The sequence below is a fragment of the Musa acuminata genome, chromosome BXJ1-9 (genome assembly GCF_036884655.1).
Source record: "Musa acuminata AAA Group cultivar baxijiao chromosome BXJ1-9, Cavendish_Baxijiao_AAA, whole genome shotgun sequence".
NCBI lineage: Eukaryota > Viridiplantae > Streptophyta > Magnoliopsida > Zingiberales > Musaceae > Musa > Musa acuminata.
In genome coordinates, this window is record NC_088335.1 from 14,942,179 (window position 1) to 14,949,368 (window position 7,190).

A 7,190-nucleotide genomic window follows, 5' to 3' on the forward strand; every position below is an offset into this window, starting at 1 on the left:
CGAGTATAGGGTGCCAAATAGCTCTATTTTCTTTATTTCTGATATTTTATTTTTATACTGCTGAACGATAAACTGTGATGCTGTTAAATTATATAAGAAATGAAGTTAAGATTAGAGGTGTATTTTCAATCTTAATTCATTATTAAATTATGTGAATGATAAAAAAAGAGAAGAAGATAAATCTAGTTTTCACCTAAATGCTTTTTGAATAGCATCAAAAGTACACATCATAAAATTGATTTATTATTATTTGATTTTAATTTTTGTTATTAAAATTTTTACATAATACTAGTATGAACATGATTTTTTATGCTTATAGTTGATATGAGAACCATGTTTTGAAATCAAACATTTTAGATCTATTTATTAGCACCGAAAAGGTATTATTCAGTTTTGATTCACAATATTTAAATGATATGTGTTATCGATCTACCCTTTTATTTAGTATAACTTGTCGTCTACTTGGGAGCGATCCTAGATTCCTCGTATTTAATTAAAGGACTAACATCAATAGTTTGTTGTCAATTATAGTATTATCGAGGATGATGGCCTCTGATGATCGCCAGCCCAATCATAGGCGTTGGTTTTGCATACATGTGCTATTGTATGTAACAAAAGTGTTATAGGATGCAATAACCAAAAGCGATTACATGCACAATTACTTGTGTGCAGTAGCTTTACGATAGCCATCCTATCTTGGTCACTAGAGCGATTGTAGTAGTGTCACTATATACAGTGGCTATAGCAATGTTGCTACAATAGCATTTGTGAGTCGTGATTAACGTCAACTAAACACCGAAGGTGATGATTCCTAGCAGTAACAACGCGAGCATAGAATGCACAACGAAGGAAGCCACTACAAATCGCTTGGGTGTCATGGAGAGGGAAACAAAGATAACAACTAGTGAGCTATGTCACTAGTCGACTATGGCGATGACTACACCTTATGCGACTATTATCGACAGTAAGAGAGGCAAGCTATTGTTGATTTGTCATAGACTATGGATGACGCTGCTGTTGAATCTCGGATTTTGATGATGAAGTCAATTGTCATTTGTTATCTAATCTATATGTTAAGATAAGTGTGCATGATTAACTACGATGAAAGTAAGATATGCAGCAGGAGTTACGCCGGAGTCAAGACAATGATCACGTTGGGAGTTCGAGAGTTCGACGGAAGTTCGGACAGTCATCGGAGGTTCTGCGGGAACGAATCCGAGAAGTCCATGAGCTTGCCAAAAGAAGCTCGTCGGAACTCGCCAAGTGGATCGTCGCAAGTCCAGGAGTTTTCCGGAAGTCCGCAGGAGCATCGCCGAAGGTTCATCGGATGATCGACGGAAGTTCGTCGGAAGCTCGCCGGAAGAAGCGATTGATGCACCAGAGCAAGTTACAGTAAATATCTTAGGAAAAATCGTAGTTAGCACAAGGATTAAGTTGGAAATGGGAGGATATCCCATTAACTTAATCTTGGGGCAATTGGGCCCCTAAAAAACCCAAATTGGGCCGAATGGATCAAACCATTCGGACCCTGATTTCTACCAAGCGGTTGAACTGCCCAAGCCAGGAGGTGGCACCGCCTGGGCTAAGTCTCCGAGCGAGACTGGGCGGTGCAACCTCCCCTGACAGAGGTGGCACCGCCTGGGCTCGGTCTCCGAGCTCTAGCTGAGCGGTGCAACCGCCTCAGTCAGGAGGTGGCACCGCCTGAGCTCGGTCTTCGAGCTCTGGCAAGAGGTGCAACCGCCCCTGACAGGAGGTGGCACCGCCCAGAGGCTCAGTCTTCGAGCTCTGCCAGGCGGTGCAACCGCTCCAGTCAGGAGGTGCAACCGTCAGATTCCGAAATTCCGGGAATTGACAATTTTGAGCTCCAAATTCAAACTGGGTTGGGGCCTATAAATACCCCACCCATTCAGCACTGAAAGGGCATAGAATATACACCGAAATCCTGATCTTGTTCTGTGATTTTTAGAGTTCAAAATTGTTGTAAAGGCCAAAAGTTCTTCTCCCTCTTTTCTTCCAAGTTCTGAGCTTTAAAGAGAGGAGAGAAAATTCTGTAAGGGTTGTCTCCTAAGCCCATCAAAAGGAGTGAAACTGTAAAATGGTGGTTGGCCTTCGCCTATTGAAGGAAGGCCTCTAGTTGACGTCGGTGACCTCGTCGGTGGAGGAAGCCAAAAGTGGAGTCGGTCAAGATTGACCGAACCACTCTAAATCTCGGTTTGCATTTACTTTGAGCATATTATCTTTACTGCAAACCTCCTCTAAAGCTTATTGCTTTCTGCACATATATGATCGGGTTTCAAGCTTCGCACTTTCCGAATCGGCGTTTAGACGTAAAACAGTTTCATCGTACGATCATCATATTTCTGTTTGCATTAACGTTTTGATTTCTATCATAACTGCAAACTGCCTTTATATCCTTGCTTAAACTGCATCTCGCTTAATCAAGTGATTTATGAATCAACATTTAGACATAAATCAGCTTTTACGTACGAATATCATATTTCAGTTTGCGCCTACTATCTGATTAAAATCTTAACTGCAAACTACATTTATATCTTTGCTGCATCTCGCTTAAACAAAAGTTAAAGGGATTTACGAATTGACTTTCTTACCAAAATTACTTTTAACGAACGAACGCAGTTTTTATTTTTCGTAGAAGGTTTTCCGCTGCACTAATTCACCCCCCCCCCTCTTAGTGCTCTTGATCCTAACAATTGGTATCAGAGCGGGGTTAACTCTCAAACGGATTAAAACCCAAGAGAGATGGCATACGTCGAAAACCAAGAGGGACATTCTATTACACATCCACCCATGTTCAATGGGATGAACTACACCTATTGGAAGACCCGAATGAGGATCTTTCTTATTTCTATGGATTTTGAACTTTGGAATCTTGTCGAAAATGGATTTTCAAAGTCTTCTCTTCCAATGATCGATTGGAATGAATTGGAGAAGAAGGCTTTCGCTCTTAATGCAAAGGCTATAAATGCCTTATTTTGTGTGCTTGATAAAAACGAGTTCAACCGTGTTTCGGTTTGTGAAACCGCATTTGATATTTGGCACACACTCGAAGTGACTAACGAAGGCACAAGTAGAGTGAAAGAGTCAAAAATCAATCTTTTGTTACATTCTTTCAAACTTTTCTGGATGAAACCAAGTAAGACTATTGGCGATATGTTTACCCGTTTCACGGATGTCGTCAACGGTCTAAAAGGACTCGGAAAAAGTTTTTCAGATTTTGAGCTCGTAAATAAGATTCTAAGATCCCTTCCTAAGAGTTGGGATCCTAAAGTCACTGTTATTCAAGAGGCGAAAGATCTAAACAACTTCCCTCTTGAAGAACTAATCGGGTCATTAATGACCTACGAGATGACTTGCAAAGCTCATGAAGAGCAAGAAGACATCCTTCTAAAGAACAGGAAGGATATGACACTTAGAACTTCAGAAGACCACTTGAGAGAAAACTCAAGTGATGAGGACTGTGACGATGACTTGGCACTTCTAATAAGAAAATTTAAAAAATTCATTAAAAGAAACAAGTTTAAGAATGACACAAAAAATAAACTTGAACCCAAGAAGGACCAAGTTATTTGCTATGAGTGCAAAAAGCCAGGACACTACAAGAGTGATTGTCCCCAAGTCAAAAAGAGAACATCAAAGAAGAAGGCACTCAAAGCAACATGGGATGACTCGAGCGCGTCCGAAGAAGAGGAGTCCAACACCGAGCAAGTTGCTCATTACGCCTTAATGGCCATTGGAGAGGAGGTAACGAACTTAATAGATGCAGATTTATCATTTGATGAATTATTAAATGCCTTCCATGATTTATTTGATGAATGCAAAATTATTAGTAGAAAATACAAATTGCTAAAAAAGGAGCATGATAGTCTTACGTGTAATTTTGATAAGTTAAAAGCTGAATATCATGATAGTTTAGGTTCATGCATAAAATGCCATGATCTAGAAACTCTCCAAAAGGAAAATTTGCTACTTAAGGACACCTTAAAGAAATTCGAGCTTGGTAGCAAGTCCTTGAACATGATCCTTGCAAACAAGGGTCACGTTCCCAAAAGAAGTGGAATCGGATTTGTGAGAAGTCCTCACCAAAATCCAACCACCTTCATAAAAGGCCCCATCTTACATGTTCGACACGAAGATAAATGCAACTTTTGTTGCAAACTTGGACACAAAACACATTATTGTCCATTCAAGAAAATTAGTCCAAACAAATTAATTTGGGTTCCTAAAGGAACCATGATAAATTCTATGCAACATGATAAACAATGTAGATCTATTTTTGAGGCACCCAAAAGCAAATGGGTACCTAAAGATTATCCTTTCTTGTAGAAACCTATACCATCGCAAGCTAGGAGCAAGAGATGGTACCTTGATAGTGGATGCTCAAGGCATATGACCGGAGATCCATCTCAATTCTCTAAGTTCACTAGCATAGACGAAGGCTATGTCACCTTCGGAGACAACAACAAGGGTAAAATCATTGGCAAAGGAACTATAGGTAACAAATCCAACTTCTTTATTGAAGATGTTTTGTTAGTTGATGGTTTAAAACATAACCTCTTGAGCATTAGTCAATTATGTTATAAAGGATATATTGTCAGATTTGAATCTAATGCTTGCATTATTGAAAAACCACACAAAAACATGTCTATGATTGCATTGAAACAAAATAACGTATACACTATTGACAACAATGATTTGTGTAATGAAATGTGTTTTTCAGTTTTGAATGAGGATGCTTAGCTATGGCATAGAAGATTAGGTAGGTCATGCTAGCATGAAACTAATCACTCAAGTATCATCTAAAGAACTTGTAAGAGGAATTCCTCATATCAAGTTCATCAAAGATAATGTATGTGATGCTTGCCAATTAGGTAAACAAATTAAGGGCAGTTTCAAATCTAAGAATCAAATAAGCACCTCTAGGCCCTTACAATTGATCTATATGGACTTGTTCGGACCAATCTCTACATCAAGCCTAGGAGGTAGCAAATACGCCTTCGTCATTGTGGATGACTATAGCAGATACACATGGACTTACTTCTTAAAACATAAAAGTGAATGCTTTAGATATTTTACCAAGTTTTGTAAACTTGTTCAGAATGAGAAGGGTTTTATGATTTCGTCAATTAGAAGTGATCACGGTGGTGAATTTCAAAACCATGATTTCCAAGAATTTTGTGAACTCAATGGATACAACCATAATTTCTCTACTCCTAGAAATCCTCAACAAAATGGAGTAGTAGAAAGAAAAAATCGAAATTTACAAGAAATGGCAAGAACCATGTTGAATGAACATAGCCTACCCAAATATTTTTGGGCCGAAGCCGTAAATACTGCATGCTATATTTTGAATAGAGTTCTAGTAAGACCCTTACTCACCAAAACTCCCTATGAGTTATGGAACAACAAAAAACCCAATGTTTCATATTTTAAAGTCTTTGGGTGTAAGTGTTTTATCTTGAATGAAAAGGATAACTTAGGAAAATTTGATGCTAAATCCGATGAAGGAATCTTTCTTGGTTATTCTTCGGTTTCTAAAGCCTTTCGTATCTTCAATAAAAGAACTTTAATTATTGAAGAATCCATTCATGTTGTTTTCAATGTGATTTCCGAAATCAAGAAAAACGATTTTGATGATGATGTTAATTTTGATTCCTTGAATTTAAATAAAACCCCGTCTCCAACTAGCAACTTGGATGCATCCACTTCCGAAACATCCTTACCCAAGGTTTGGAAGTATGTAGATGCTCATCCTAAGGAGCTAATCTTAGGAGACACATCAAAGGGGGTTCAAACACGTTCTTCTCTTAAAAATTTTTGTTCCAACGCTGCTTTTCTCTCCCAAATTGAACCTAAATGTGTTGACGAAGCCATGAAAGATGATTCATGGATTATCGCAATGCAAGATGAATTAAATCAATTTGAGAGAAATGAGGTGTGGAAGCTTGTTCCTAGGCCAAATGACCATTTAGTTATTAGTACTAAATGGGTTTTTAGAAACAAGCAAGATGAATATGGTATCGTGGTTAGAAACAAGGCTAGATTAGTAGCCAAAGGTTTCAACCAAGAAGAAGGTATCGATTACGAAGAAACCTTCGCTCCTGTGGCTCGATTAGAAGCCATAAGGATGCTCCTTGCCTACGCTAGTAGTAATAATTTTAAGTTATTTCAAATGGATGTTAAAAGTGCTTTTCTTAATGGCTTTATTTCCGAAGAAGTCTATGTTGAACAACCTCCTAGATTTGAAAATAATAGCCTCCCTAATCATATGTTTAGATTAACTAAAGTTCTCTATAGTTTAAAACAAGCTCCGAGGGCTTAGTATGAGAGACTTAGTTCTTTTCTTATCAAAAATAATTTCACAAAAGGCAAGGTTGATACTACATTGTTCATCAAGAATTTTGAAAATGATTTTCTCATTGTTCAGATTTATGTTGATGATATTATCTTTGGTTCTACGAATGAATCTCTTTGTGAATCTTTTGCTAAAACTATGAGTCTTGAATTCGAAATGAGTTTAATGGGAGAATTAACATTCTTCATAGGCTTACAAATCAAACAACTAAGCAATGACATCTTTATTAGTCAAACTAAATATGCTATGAATTTGCTAAAAAAGTTTAATATGAATAACTCAAAAGCTATTAACACTCCTATGAGCACCTCCACTAAGTTAGAAATCGATGAAAGTGGAGAAAGCTTCGATCAAAAAACTTATAGGGGCATGACAGGAAGTTTACTTTACCTCACTACAACTAGACCAGATATCATGTTCAATGTAGGACTTTGTGCTAGATTTCAATCAAACCCTAAGATATCTCATCTCAAAGCAGTTAAAAGAATACTTAGATATCTTAATGGTACCACAAATCTAGGATTATGGTACCCAAAATCAAAGAATCTTGAGTTAATTGCTTATGCTGATACGGACTTTGCTGGCTGTAAACTAGATAGAAAAAGCACATCAGGAACATGTCAATTTTTAGAACATGCCCTTGTTTCCTGGTCATCTAAGAAACAAAACTCGGTTGTACTATCAACAACCGAAGCTGAATATATTGTAGCAAGTGCATGCTGTGCACAAGTTGTATGGATGAAAAACACCTTAGAAGATTATAAAATTCATCTTAAAAATATTCCCATTAAATGTGATAACACAAGTGCAATATGCT